Source organism: Sus scrofa, chromosome 10 (assembly GCF_054392235.1).
Source record: "Sus scrofa isolate SSC_HxYL_T2T_F1_AM1 chromosome 10, Sscrofa_HxYL_maternal_Yorkshire_Landrace_v2.0, whole genome shotgun sequence".
NCBI classification, from domain to species: domain Eukaryota; kingdom Metazoa; phylum Chordata; class Mammalia; order Artiodactyla; family Suidae; genus Sus; species Sus scrofa.
The window spans coordinates 37854686-37869280 of NC_139392.1; the positions used below are offsets into that span (position 1 = coordinate 37854686).

Consider the following 14595-nt stretch of genomic DNA (forward strand, 5'->3'; position numbering starts at 1 on the left):
CTTGTGCATCATGGAATTCCTTTCAAATAATTTACATTCCACATTAAAACCTTGTGAATAATCAGAAAACTCCACGAAGAAAAGTGACAAACATTTTAATGAAATAAAATATTTCCTTAAGTAAGAATGAAACTTTTTGCCCTTTTGTTGTCAAAAAGATGAAATAATATTTCCAAGTATTTATGAGTAATTTAAGAAATCTTCCTCCAGATGGAGTAAAAGCTTCCACAAGTAAGATTAAACAGTTAATAATGGGAAAAAGCCTTCACATTTGTGTGACTTTATCATGTAGCAAACTAAATCATTTTGAAATAAACCAAATTTAGAGTCCAGTTCTAGTTTTATTATTTAAAAATGTGTGACATTGGGAAAATTATTGAGATGCTCTGAGCCTCAGTTTCTTCAACTATAAAATAGGGATTACAGTTCGTACTACTTGCAAATATTAAATGTGATACACTAAATTATGGGTGCATGACTGGAATCGACTCCAGGAGATTTGAGCAGTGGAATGACATAATGAGATAAGATTTAACGAATATCATTTGGGATCCTTCAGGAGAATAAGTTTTTGGAGTATAGAATAAAAGTAGAGAGATGGAGTTGAAAATGATAAAATTTGAGATATAATAGGAAAGTAGAGAAAATAGTATTTTTTTTTGTCTTTTTGCATTTTCTAGTGCCACTCCCATGGCATATGGAGGTTCCAATTGGAGCTGTAGCCACCAGCCTATACCACAGCCACAGCAACTCAGGATCTGAGCCACATGTGCACCTACCCACAGCTCATGGCATTGCTGGATCCTTAACCCACTGAACAAGGCCAGGGACAGAACCCTCAACCTCATGGTTCCTAGTCAGATTCGTTAATCACTGCACCACTAAGGGAACTCTAAGAAAATAGTATTTGACAGTCAATAAATAACATGAAGCAATAATGGATTAAAAGACACTATGAGATTGATTTGTCTGAGCAATCACATGGAAGGGGTTACCATTTAAGGAGATGGGGAATATATTTAGTTGTTAACAATTTTAAATTTATCTTTATAGATACTAAATTGATATCCAACTGAAGATGTTCAAAATTGGAGATGTTACATATACAGGTTTGAAAATTAAGGGAGAGCTAGGGGCTGTAGACACAAAACTGAACTGCTTCAGCATTTATTAGTCATGAAAGGAGGAGTTTCCACCTGAAGACCCTAGGAATTACCAACGAGTTTGGAGACAATTCAGGACAGTGATTCATGGTTTGACCTATCACCCTGATTATGTGAATTACCTTAAGTGGGTGTCAAGTATTACAGTTTTGTGACTTTATAAATGGTGATCTTTTTCATGAAATTCCTCTACTGTCTTTTTTATCCTTTTTTATGGAAAAAAAACTTTTCAGAATTTCAAAGTGATATGTAAGAAATTATCATTTTTTAGTTTTTTTTAAATTACTCAATGAATTTTATTACATTTGTAGTTGTACAATGATCATCACAACCAAATTCTATAGAATTTCCATCCCAAACCACCAGTGTATTCCCCAAACTCCAACCTTGCTCCTTTGGAAAACATTAAGTTTTTCAAAGTCTGTGAGTCAGTATCTGCTCTGCAAAGAAGTTAATTGTGTCCTTTTTTTAGATTGCAAATGTAAGTGATACCATATAATGTTGGTGTCTCACTGTCTGACTGACTTCACTTAGCATGATATTTTCTAGGTCCATGCATATTGCTAAAAATGCTATTATTTCATTCCGTTTAATGGCTGAGTAATAATCCATTGTGTATAGGTACCACCTCTTCTTTATCCAATCCTCTATCAATGGACAATTAGGTTGTTTCCACAACTTGGCTATTGTATGTAGTTCTACAATGAACATTGGAGTACATGTGTTTTTTCTATTCACACTTTTCTCTAAATAGATGCTCAGGAGTGGGATTGGTGGATCAAATGGTAATTATATTTTTAGATTTCTGAGTAATCTCTATACTGTTTTTTAAAGTGGCTGCACCAAGTTATATTCCCCACAACAGTGTAATAGGGTTCCTTTTTTCCCACACCTTCTTCAGCATTTATTGTTTTTATACTTTTCGATGATGGCCATTCTGGCTGGTGTAATGTGATACTTCATAGAGGCTTTGATTTGCATTTCTCTAATAATGAGTGATGCTGAACCTCTTTTCATGTGTTTTTTGGCCATCTGTATGTCTTATTTGGAGAACTGTCTGTTTAGATTTTTCCACCCACTTTTTGATGGGGTCGTTTTTTTTTTTTTTGATATTGAGCTGCAGGAGGTGTTTATAAATTTGGGGGATTAATCCCTTGTCAGTCACGTAATTGGCAAATATTTTGTCCCATTCTGTGGGTTGTATTTACATTTTGTTTAGGGTTTCCCTTGCTGTGCGGAAACTTTTAAGTTTAATTAAGTCCCATTTGCTGATTTTTGTTTTTTTGTTTTTTTTTTTTTTTTTTTTGTCATTGCTTTAGGAAGAGGATCTGAGAATATATTGCTCCGGTTAATGTGGAAGAGTGTTTGTCCTATGTTTACTCTAAGAGTTTTATAGTATTGGGTCTTATATTTAGCTCTTTAATCCATTATGAGTTTATTTTTATGTATGGTGTTATGAAGTGTTCTAATTCCTTCTTTTATATGTGGCTGTCCTCTTTTCAAACCACCAATTATGTAGGGGCTCTTTTTTCTTCTTTCTTAGAATGGTTTTGGCCATTCTCAGTCTTTTGTGCTTCCAAACAAACTTTAAAATATTTTGCTCTAGTTCTGTGAAAAATGACTTTGATAATTTGAGAGTGATTTCTTTGAAACCATAGATTGCCTTGGGTGGTATAGTCATTTTGATAATATTGACTCTTCCAATCCAAGACCATGTGCTGTCTTTCCATCTATTTGTATCCTCTTTGATTTCTTTCACCAGTGTATTATAGTTTTCAGAGTACAGTTCTTCTGTCTTTTTAGGTAGATTTACTCCTAGGTATCTTATTCTTTTGGATGTGATGGTAAATGGGATTGCTTCCCTAATTTCTCCTTCTGATTTTTCATTTTCAGTATATAGAAATGCCATCAATTTCTGTGTATTAATTTTGTATCTTGTGACTTTGCCTTATTCATTGATGAACTCTAATAGATTTCTGGTAGAGTCTTTATGATTCTCTAGGTAGAGTATCATGTCGCCTGCAAATAGTGATAATTTTACTTCTTCCTTTCCAATTTGGATTCCTATTATTTCATTTTCTTCTCTGATTCCAATAGCTAGGACTTCCAAAACTATACTGAATAGTAGTGGAGAGAACACACATCCTTGTCTTATTCCTGATCTCAGCTGGAATTCTTTCAGCTTTTCACCATTGAGAATGATGTCAGCTGTGGGTTTATCATATGTGGCCTTTATCATGTTGAGGTAGGTCCCCGGTATGCCCACTTTCTGAAGGGTTTTTATCAGAAATGTGTGTTGGATTTTGTCAAAGGCTTTTTCTGCATCTTTTGAGAGGATCATATGGTTCTTATTCTTCAGTTTGTTAATGCGGTATATCACACTGATTGATTTGAAGATATTAAAGAATCCTTGCATCACAAGGATAAATCCCACTTGATCATGATGTACAATCCTTTTAATGTACTGTTGCATTCGGATTGCTAGGATTTTGTTGAGGATTTTTGCATCGATGTTCATCAGTGAAATTGGCCTGCAGTTTTCTTTTTTTGTGGTATCTTTGTCTGGTTTTGGTATCAGGGTGATGGGACCTCATAGAATGAGTTTGGGAGTGTCCGTTCTTCTGAGATTTTCTGGAATAGTTTCAGAAAGAGAGGTGTTAGCTCTTCTCTAAATGTTAGAATTTGCTTGTGAAGCCATCTGGTCCTGGACTTTTGTTTGTTGGAAGTTTTTTAATCACAGTTTCATTTTCAGTTCTTGTGATTTATCCATTCATCTTGTCTATTTCATCTTGTTTTAGTTTTGGAAGATTGCATATTTCTAAGAATGTGTCCATTTCTTCTAGGTTTTCTGTTTTATTGGCATATAGTTGCATATAGTAGTCTCTTATGATCCTTTGTATTTCTGTGATGTCCATTGTTACTTCCCCTTTTTCACTTCTAATTTTATTGATTTGAGTCCTCTCTCTTTTTTTGCTTGATAAGTCTGGCTAGGGGTTTATCAATTTTGTTGATCTTTTCACAGAACCATCTTTTTATTTCATTGATCTTTTCCATGATTTTCTTTCTTTCTATTTCATTGATTTCTGCTCTGATCTTTATGATTTCTTTCCTTCTACTTACTTTAGGTCTTGTTTGTTCTTCTCTCTCTAGATGCTTTAGATGTAAAATTAGCTTGTTTATTTAAGCTTTTTCTTGTTTCCTGAGATAGGATTGTATTGCTATAAACTTTCCTCTTAGAATGGCTTTTGCAGCATCCCATAGGATTTGGAGTGTTGTATCTTTGCTGTCATTTGCTTTTAGGTATTTTTTAATTTCCTTTTTGATTTATTCAGTGATCCATGTGTTGTTTTGTAGCATGGAGTTTAGTCTCCAAGTGTTTGTGTTTTTTTGCAGTTTTTTCCTTGTTGCTCATTTCCAGTCATATAACCTTGTGTTCAGTAGAGATACTAGGTGTGATTTCAATTTTCTTAAAGTTACCTAGGCTTGATTTGTGGCCCAGAATGTGATCAATCCTAGTGGATGTTCAGTGTTCACTTGAGAAGAAGGTGTATTGTGCTGCTTTGAGTTGGAAGGTTCTATAATTGTCTATTAAGTCCATCTGGTCTAATTCTTCTTTTATTTCCCATGTTTCCTTATTGATTTTCTGTCTGGATGATCTGTCCATTGCTGTAAGTGGGGTGTTAACATCCCCCATTATTATTGTGTAATTGTCAATTTCTCCTTTCAAGGTTGTTAACAGTTGTCTTATATATTGAGGTGATCCTATGTTGGGTGTTTATATATTTACAATTGTTATATTTTCTTCTTTGACTGATCCTTTGATCCTTATGTAATGTCCTTATTTATCTCATAATATTCTTTATTTTAAGGTCTATTTTGTCTGATATGAGTACTGCTACTCCAGCTGTCTTTTGATTCCTGTTTGCATAGAATGTTTCCTTCCATCCTCTCACTTTCTATTTGTATGTGACCATAAAAGGGAAGTAGGTCTCTTAGAAATAGCTTATATATGGATCTTGTTTTTGTATCAATTCAGCCAGTCTATGGTTTGGGCATTTAGCCCATTTAAATTTATGATAATTATTGATATTTATGTTCTTATTGCCATTTTATTAATTGCTTTGGATTTGTTTTTGCTCTTTTTTCTTCACTTTCTTCTCTTGTTCTCTCCTCTTGTGGTTTAATGACTATCTTTAGTGTTGTATTTGAATTGATTGTTCTTATTTGTGTGTGTATCAACTGTATATTTTTGGTTTGCAGTTACTCTGAAGTTTTGATACAAGAGTATATATATGTTTTAAGTTGTTGGTCTCTTAATTACAAGTACATCTCCAGTGTCCTCCATTCATACCCTCCTCTTCTCAGGATTTCTGATTTGGGTAGCATATTTGTGTCTGGATAATTTCCAAACTTTACTGATGTATGCATTTACTGGTGAGCTTTGTCATGTGTGGTATTTTTGTTTCTGGATATGGTCTTTTCCTTTATGCCTAGAGAAGTCCCTTTAGTATTTGTTGTAAGGCTGGTTTAGTGTTGCTGAATTCTGTCAGCTTTTGTTTATATGTGGAGCTTTTGATATCTCCTTCAAATCTGAATGAGAGCCTTGCTGGGTAAAGTAATCTAGGTTGGAGGTTTTTTCCTTTCATCATTTTAAATATATCATGCCACTTCCTTCTGGCCTGCAGAGTTTCTGCTGAAAAATCTGCTGGTAAACTTATTGGGGTTCCCTTGTATGTTATTTGTTTCTTTTCCCTAGCTGCTTTCAATATTTTCTCTTTGTCGTTAATTTTGGTCAGTTTGATTATATGTGTCTTAGGGTGTTCCTCCTTGGGTTTATTTTATACAGTACTTGTTGTGGTTCCTGGAATTGAGTGAGTGGTTTCTGTCCCACTTTAGGGAAGTTTTCAGCTATTATCTCTTTGAATATTTTTTACGTCGCATTCTCTCTCTTCTCCTTCTGGCACCCCTATAATATGGATATTGATGTTTTTACCATTGTCCCAGAGTACTCTTAGACTGTCTTTACTTCTTTTCAATCTTTTTTTCTCTTTTCTTTTCCTCTTCGGTGATTTCCCTTAGTCTGTTCTACACCTCGCTTATTGGTTCTGTACCCTGTATTCTGCTATTGGTTTCTTCTAATGAATTTTTCATTTCAGTTATTGTATTTTGCATCTCTGCTTGCTTAAGTTTAAATTTTTTTATTTTCTTTGCTCATTATTTGCTGTAAATTATCAGTCTTTGCCTCCAATCTTTTTCCAGTGTTCTACATCATCTTCACAATCATCAGTCTAAAGTCTTTCCTGGAGGCTGATAAATTCCAGGTCACTTAACTGTTTTTCTGGTTTCTTTTTTGTTGTCCATTATCTGAGTTATAGTTCTCTCCCTTTTCATTTTTACACATTTATGATGTGGTCTCCTTTTTGTAGACAATAGAGTTGTAGTCTTTTTTACTTCTGATGTCTGTCTTCCTTTTGGCTGAAGTTGGTACCAGGGGCTTGCTATAGGCTTCCTGATGGGAGGGACTGGTGTCTGCCCATGGTAGTTGCAGCTGATTCTTATCCCTCTAGAGGGTGTTATTTTGTCTCTTGGTGAGATTATAGGCAGCTGTGTGCCTGAGGGGTTTTTAGGCAGACTGTTTTGCTGATGGGTGGTGCTCTGATATGACTTGGATTATTATTTGGCCTGGGGCTTCTCAGCACTGATGGGCAGGGCCAGATTCTCCTGAAAGTGCCACCTCTAGAGAAACACACTGATGAATACTCCTGAGACTGTTGCCTCCAACATCCTTTCCAAACAATGATCCACAGTGACCCCCTGTTTTCCCAGGAGATTCTGTAAGAACTGCAATCAGTTCCAACCCAGACTCCAACAGAGCCTCCACTCTTACCTGACACCCAGTGCACATGAATGTCTTTGTGAAGCTTTCAAGAATGGTGTCTCCATTTCCCCTAGTCCTGTGGAGCTCCTGCACATAAGTCCTATTGGCCTTCAATGCCAGATGATCTGGGTGCCCTTTTTCCCAATCCCAAGTCCCCAAGCATGGGGACCTGATGTGTGGTTCAGAGCTCTCACTCTTGTAGGTGAGTCTCTGTGATACACTTACTTTCCATTCTGTGGGCTTCCTTCCTGGTGGGAATGGGGTTGCTTATATCACATAATCACCTCTTGTACAATCTTGATGTGGTCTCTTCTTTGTCTTCTGGAGTAGAGTATCAGTTCATTTGGTTTGATTGTTCAGAATTTGGTTGTGAGTCTGGTTTTTATGAGAGAAGTTGAGCTACAGTCCTATTCTGCCATTTTAATTCTGTCTCCTAGAGCTATAGTTTTAAAACCTTAGTTTTAACCAAGTGAAAATATGTGCACAGATATGTGTAACTCCATCACCCACTTCAGTCAATGCATGGGATGAAATCTTCTTTTTAAATTGAAGTATCATTGATTTGTAGCTTTGTGTTAATTTCTGCTGTACAGCAAAGTGACTCAGGTATACACACACACACACACACACACACACACACACATATATATATACACACATACTTTTTTCATTGAAATACAGTTGATTTACATGCTGTGCAAATTTCTGCTATATATATATTTTTTTTTCAAATCATCTTCAATAATGTTCTATCACAAGAGACTGGATCTAGTTCCATATGCTATAGAGTAGGATTTCATGGCCTATTCATTCTAAATGTATTAGTTTCCATCTACTAACCCCAAACTCCCAGTCCAGCTCACTCCTTTCCAACTCCCCCTTGGCAACCACAAGTCTGAACTCCATGTCTGTGAGTCCTATTTTTGTTTTGTAGATAGGTTTGGTAACCTGGATGCAAATAGGGATACTCATCCTAAGTGAAGTATGTCAGAAAGAGAAAGGCAAATACCATATGATATTACTTGTATGTGGAATGTAAAATATGGTACAGATAACACTATTTTCTAAAATACAATTTTCCTTTATGCCTTATCATAGAACATTAACTATTGTTCTCAGTGCTATACAGTAGTAGGTTGTTTATCTCCTCTGTGTATAATTGGTGTTAGCAGATGTAAGCCCTCTTTTTTATTTGTTAAATTAAAAAAAATCAGCTGAAGCATTACTTCTTCTGGGAAGCCTTCTCTGATTCCAGCTTAATATATTCCTATTATATGACATTTAGCACTGTGTGAATACACATTTAAAGCCACTTAGTACATGGATCTGGAATTGACTGATTCCTCATGATGTATCATATCACTGAGGGTAGGAGACTTGGGCTTATTTAGCTTGGTAATCACAATATTTATGATATATTCGACACAGATATATTCCATACATGTTATTCTAATGGATCTATAAATAAAAGGTTATTCTTATAATGCATTGAAGTGATTTATAGGTAAATTGCTTTTAATGTGTGAAGTCAATTCCTATACAGACCAAATGGAACCAGAAACAGTGTGACTTCCTTTGTCCTCCTGGGCCTCACACAGAATCCAAAGGAGCAAAAAGTCCTTTTTTTATGTTACTTTGCAACAGTTTGACCATGGTGGGCAACCTGTTCATTGTTGTGACTATAAATTTTGGTAAGGCCCTGAACTCACTGATGCACTTCTATCTTGTCAGCTTATCATTTATGAATCTCACATTTTTTTTCTTCTATTACTCCTAGATTGATTTTAGACATTTTTTTTGGGGGGGAAATACCATTTCCTCCCAGTCCTGTATGATCCAGCTCTTAACTGAGCAAGTTTTAGAAGGGTCAGAAATTGTCCTTCTCTTGGTGATGTTCTATGACTTCTCTGTGGCCATCTCTAAGCCCTTGAATTATTTGGTTATCATGAAGCAAAGTATGTGTGTTGTGCTACTGGTGGTATCCTGGGTTGGAAGTTTTCTGCACTCAGTTATTGAATTCAGCACTATTCATGGACTCCCATTCTGTGACCCCAATGTCGCTGATCATTATATATGTGACAACATACCACTTATTGAAACTTGCCTGTAATGACACCTATGTGACTGGCTTCTTAGTTACATCCAATTGAGAGCTGAGTTGTTCTATTTCATTTATGTTCTTAGTCATCTCCTATGGAGTCATTTGAACTCTCTAAAGAACCTGAGTCAGGAAGGGAAGAAGAAAACACTCTAGACCTGTGGTTCCCATCTCTCTGTGGTTGTTTGCTTCTTTGTTCCCTGTGTTTTCATGTATGTAAGACCTGCTATGATCTTTGCCATTGACAAATCACCGAGTGTGTTTTATACAATTGTAAGCACTATGTTGAATCCATTAATATATGGTCTAAGAAATTTTTAGTTGACTAATGCTATGAATAAGTTCTGGAGAAAATGCATCATATCCTATAGTAAATAAGTTTGGCATTCATCATGAAGGGAGACATTTGTCATCAGTGTCCATTTCTTTGGAATGCAGAGGCCAACTTAAATCTGATACTGATTTCTTATTCTTCAAAGAGTTAATGATAATTATAATTAAAAACACAAGTGTACAGCTATGTTTTTCATAAAAGTTTCCTTCCATGCTGGGATGTAAGGCTCATAATTACTGTAGTCTCACTGTACCTAGAAAGGTGTAATGATAAACAATAATGTGCCAATAATACATAATGAATTACTGAGGAGATTGTTACATAGTTAAATTGATTTTTTGTCTTTTTTGCCTTTTGTAGGGCTGCTCCCACAGCATATGGAGGTTCTCAGGCTAGGGGTCGAATTGAAGCTGTAGCCACCAGCCTATGCCAGAGCCACAGCAACACAGGATCTGAGCCACGTCTGTGAATCACACCACAGCTCACAGAAACACCAGATCCTCAACCCACTGAGAAAGGCCAGGGATCAAACCCACAATCCCATGGTTCCCAGACAGATTCATTAACCACTGCACCATGACAGGAACTCCTAAATTTATTTTTAATAATACTGTGCATTTATCTTTTTTACTATTTTCAGAAACAGTATGATTTTATTTAGATCCTTGTCATTTAACTTAATTTTTATTTATACAATTTAAAATATTTAACTCTATATATGCTGACCTCTTTACTGGTTGTATTACACACAAATTTGTTTAGTTTAATTCTTTTGTTTACAAGAAAAGCTGAAGTATCATAGACAATAACAAATAACATAAATGAAAGCCAAACTGTACAGTATGAAGTTGAGAATAAAGTTCCTATGTTTCTCTCAGAATTTTCTCTAATCTTCATTCTCAGAGTTAGGCCCCAACTTTGTTTATTAATTTTCATCTGGTAATAATCTTTGCAAATTGAGTGTTTTTGACATATTATATGTGCTGGTTATATGCTTTTAACATTTTATACTATGTAAAATGATTTTTTTGATATCAATTTTGTTTACATTTTATATTCAATTTTTTTTGCTTTTTCATGTACTTAGGATAAAAAAATTCTATCTAACTTATGCCAACATTCAACTCTTTTTTTTAGCATTTAATTTAAAAGCATTTTTGATGTGATATTTTATATTGAAACTATTGATTCATCTTGAATATATCTTCATATGTGTTATTAGGGAATGAATTTTAGTTGTTTCTTTACATTTTAGTTTAAAAAATTGCATAATTATCATTTTGCCATTGATTAGAAACACTATTTTATCCTGAAGTTCCAATGTATTTGGATCCAATTCAAGATTTGATTCTGTTTCACTGATCTCTTTGCACGTGCTGGTTGACACATAATATAATTGCTGTGATAAAAAACACATTTTGATATGTGAGAGGATTAGCAGTTATTTGCTACTCTTTTTCAGAATAATGCCTGTGAGTTCCCGTGGTGGCGCAGTGGTTAACAAATCCGAATAGGAACCATGAGGTTGCGGGTTCGATCCCTGCCCTTGCTCAGTGGGTTAACTATCCGGCGTTGCCGTGAGCTGTGGTGTAGGTTGCAGACACGGCTTGGATCCCACGTTGCTGTGGCTCTGGAGTAGGCCAGCAGCTACAGCTCCGATTCGACCCCTAGCCTGGGAACCTCCATATGCCATGGGAGTGGCCCAAGAAATAGCAAAAAAAAAAAAAAAAAGACAGAATAATGCCTAAACTTGCGTATTTATATTTCAAAATTTTTAAAAATAAAATAATAATTTCAGTTATAAATAAGATAAATAACTTTAAAATTAAAAATAGTTTAAAATTAATTTAAAATGAGTTTAAAATTGTTAAGTCACAAAATAGTGTTAACGTTTTATTTTAAATAAAATTCAATTAGAGAGATTAATTTCAGAAGAGTTTATATCTTTGGAGTATTAAAAACTGTTATCCAGTCAGAATATATCTTTTCAGTTAACAAATCATCTTTCGTAAGCTTGGTTAGTGCTTACATTTCCTGCCTGTGTCACTTTTTTCCTTGTAAATGGGTGATGTTCTTTATCCATGATCTCTGCAGTGCTAGTTTATACTTGCTGTAAGAATAATTCATCTCTTTAGGTCAGTTCAGAACTCGTCTTTTTTTTTTTTTTTTTTTTAGGTCTACATCCATGGCATATGGAGGTTCCCAGGCTTGGGGTCAAATCAGATCTATAGCTGCTGACCTATGCCACAGCAACATCAAATCCCACCTGTGTCTGCAACCTTCACCACTGCTCACAACAGCAATGCCAGATACTTAACCCACTGAGAAAGGCCAGGGATCAAACCTGTGTCCTCAATGATGCTATTCATATTTGTTTCCACTGAGCCACAATGGGAACTCCCAGAACTCAAGCCTTTTATGAACATGTTTTGGTGCTTCTGAGATCATTCTGTCCCAAAGTGGTTGGCAATGTCTGCTATGTGGACCTCTGCAAAACCCTGTACTATGAAACCATCATGAGTGACAGAAATGTGGCTCCCTCTTTCAAGTGATATTAGCTGTACAGTTTGTCCTTGAAACCATTCAGTTCCTCTTCACAGTGAGGCTGCCCTTCTGTGGTTTCAGTGTTATAGACCATTAAGGGATACACATACCCTTGGTCTCTGTTGCTCCCAAAAGTGGGTTCATTTACTTGTTAAAATATTTTCATTTGGCGGGCCCCTATGTGATCATCTTATGTTCCCTAAAGACCTATAGTTTGGAGATGTGATGCAAAGTCCTCTCTTCCTTTGTCTCTCACATCACTGTCATCACAGTGATCATCTTTATCTTTGTGCCATGATGATTTGTATATTTGTACCCAACTACGACCATCCACATTGATAAAGTAATGGCTACATTTTCCATCATGATCACACCTTTGTTAGACTTCTTAAACCTACACACTCTCAGAAATTTAGAGCTGAAAAATGCTTGGAGGAAGTTCTAGTGTGAGAAAGTGACTTTGGGAAACTATCATAAGATAAAATTAATGTCTTTTAAATGGAGCAGAGGAAAGAAGATAACTTTATGATTTGAGCAGTATCAAAATTTTACACACACACACACACCCTCTGAGGAAATGTCCAGGTAGGGAATTATTTGCCAATATAAAATTGTATTTATTTATTTATTTTCATTTTATAGTTATTTTTATTTTTTCCATTATAGCTGTTTTACAGTGTTCTGTCAATTTTCTACTGTACAAAAAGTTGACTCAGTTACACATACATGTATACATTCATTTTCTCACATTATAATGCTACATTATAAGTGACTAGATATAGTTCCCAGTGCTATACAGCAGGATAAAAATTGTATTTGAATTTATATTGGCAAATTGGTTTTAAAAATTTAATTATTGAAGGTTCTTGTAAAAGACAGATGTATTCTCAAGATGCAGTTTTAGAGATTTTAATTTAGTAGTTTTGTCACTGGATTGACATTCTTACCTCTTAAACAAATTACCAGGTGTATCTGAAGCCAATGTTCTTTGCCTATATTTTGGGCTATTGTGCTATAGTTTATATTCATATCATAAATCAATTAATGGGATCACCTTAGTTCTTAAATTTATTTTAAAAATTGTTGCTAAATAAATATGAAAAATTTCCATTTTAACCATTTTAAAATGGCATTGTCAATTCACATGTTTATGCAATCACTGTTGTCCATCTGCGGAATTTTTCCAACTTCCCAGAGTGAAACTCCATAGGCATTAAACAAAATGACTCATTTCTGCTCACTGAGCCCCAGGCAACTACCATTCTACTTTCTGTTTATGAATATGACTACTTTAAGTGCCTTATGTAAATGGAATGATACAATGTTTTCTTTTTGTGTGTGACTACCTTTTTTCACTTAGTATAATGTTCTTGACATCTTTTTTGAAAATTACTCAAATGTATATACAAAGTTTTATTTCTACACTTTCAATATTATTCCATTAGTCTGTATATCCATGTCTATCCCAGTACTAGTTGTGTGATTACAACAGGCTTGTAGTATATTTTAGAATCAGAAAGAATGAGCTCTGCTAATTTCTTCTTCTTTTTCAAGATCATTTTGGCAATTTGGAATCCTTTGAGAATGCATATGATTTTTATTTTTATTTTTGGCTCTCTACTCAAGTTTTATTTAACACAACCCATTTACTCTACACAAAAAAAATATAAACACAACATTACATAAAATGCTACAAAGTTACAAAACCCAAAACAGAAAATCTGTAGTCCTGACTATAAAATTAAAGCCAAAAAAGCAATGTATGCATTGGTTGTCAAGGTAGCCTACAAGGCCGTCATGAATACCAACATGAGGGGGTTTCCATGGTGACCTCGTAAGAGCAGACTCTTCAATTTTGGAGAAAGACATGGGGTGTGTGTGTGTGCATACATGCACACATGTGCAAACACACACACACACACACATGAGTACACATAAAGAAGCATTTGGGGTAAATAACAAAGGGTATCTGTCCCTACAGGTCAGAAGAGGACTCAAGCAGGGGAGGAAGACCAGACTAACAGCACTGACAGCTGTGCAAAAGCACATCCTTTCCTGGATTCTGAAGGCCAATAGGTTAGGGCATGACTAGGCCACCAGACTGGTCCCAGGTCAACCATGGAATTGAAAAATATGCTTAAAAGCTGTGGCTGTACCACTACCTGCCCCCCCTCCCACTCATCCTTGCTGGAACTGCCACTAAACTGACTCTTGGGAACTAGAAACTTGAGAGATTTCTAGTCAGAAAGGTGTATGATGTTGTATGATTTGTGTATGTTGAACCATCCTTGTGAAACTGAGATGAATCCCACTTGGCCATGATATATTATCTTTTGTGTATATTGGACTTGGTTAGGTAAAATTTTGTTGAGAATTTTTGTGGTGAATTATATTAATCAGAGATATTGCCCTATAGTTTTCTTTTTTTGGTAGTATCTTTTGTTTTGGTATTAGGGTGATGGTGATGTCATAGAACATTTTTGAGAGTGTTCCTCCTTCTTCAAACTTTTGGAAAAGTTTTAGGAGGATGCGTATAAGTACCTCTTTGTATGTTTGGTAGAAGTCACCTGTGAAGCCA

The 14595-nt window shown here is 35.3% G+C and overlaps 1 pseudogene; it reads left to right on the forward strand.

Annotated features, from left to right (window-relative positions):
- The first annotated feature begins 6959 nt into the window (after positions 1–6959).
- Positions 6960–9517, forward strand: LOC146399002 (olfactory receptor 4A47-like; annotated as a pseudogene).
- The last annotated feature ends 5078 nt before the right edge of the window (positions 9518–14595 follow it).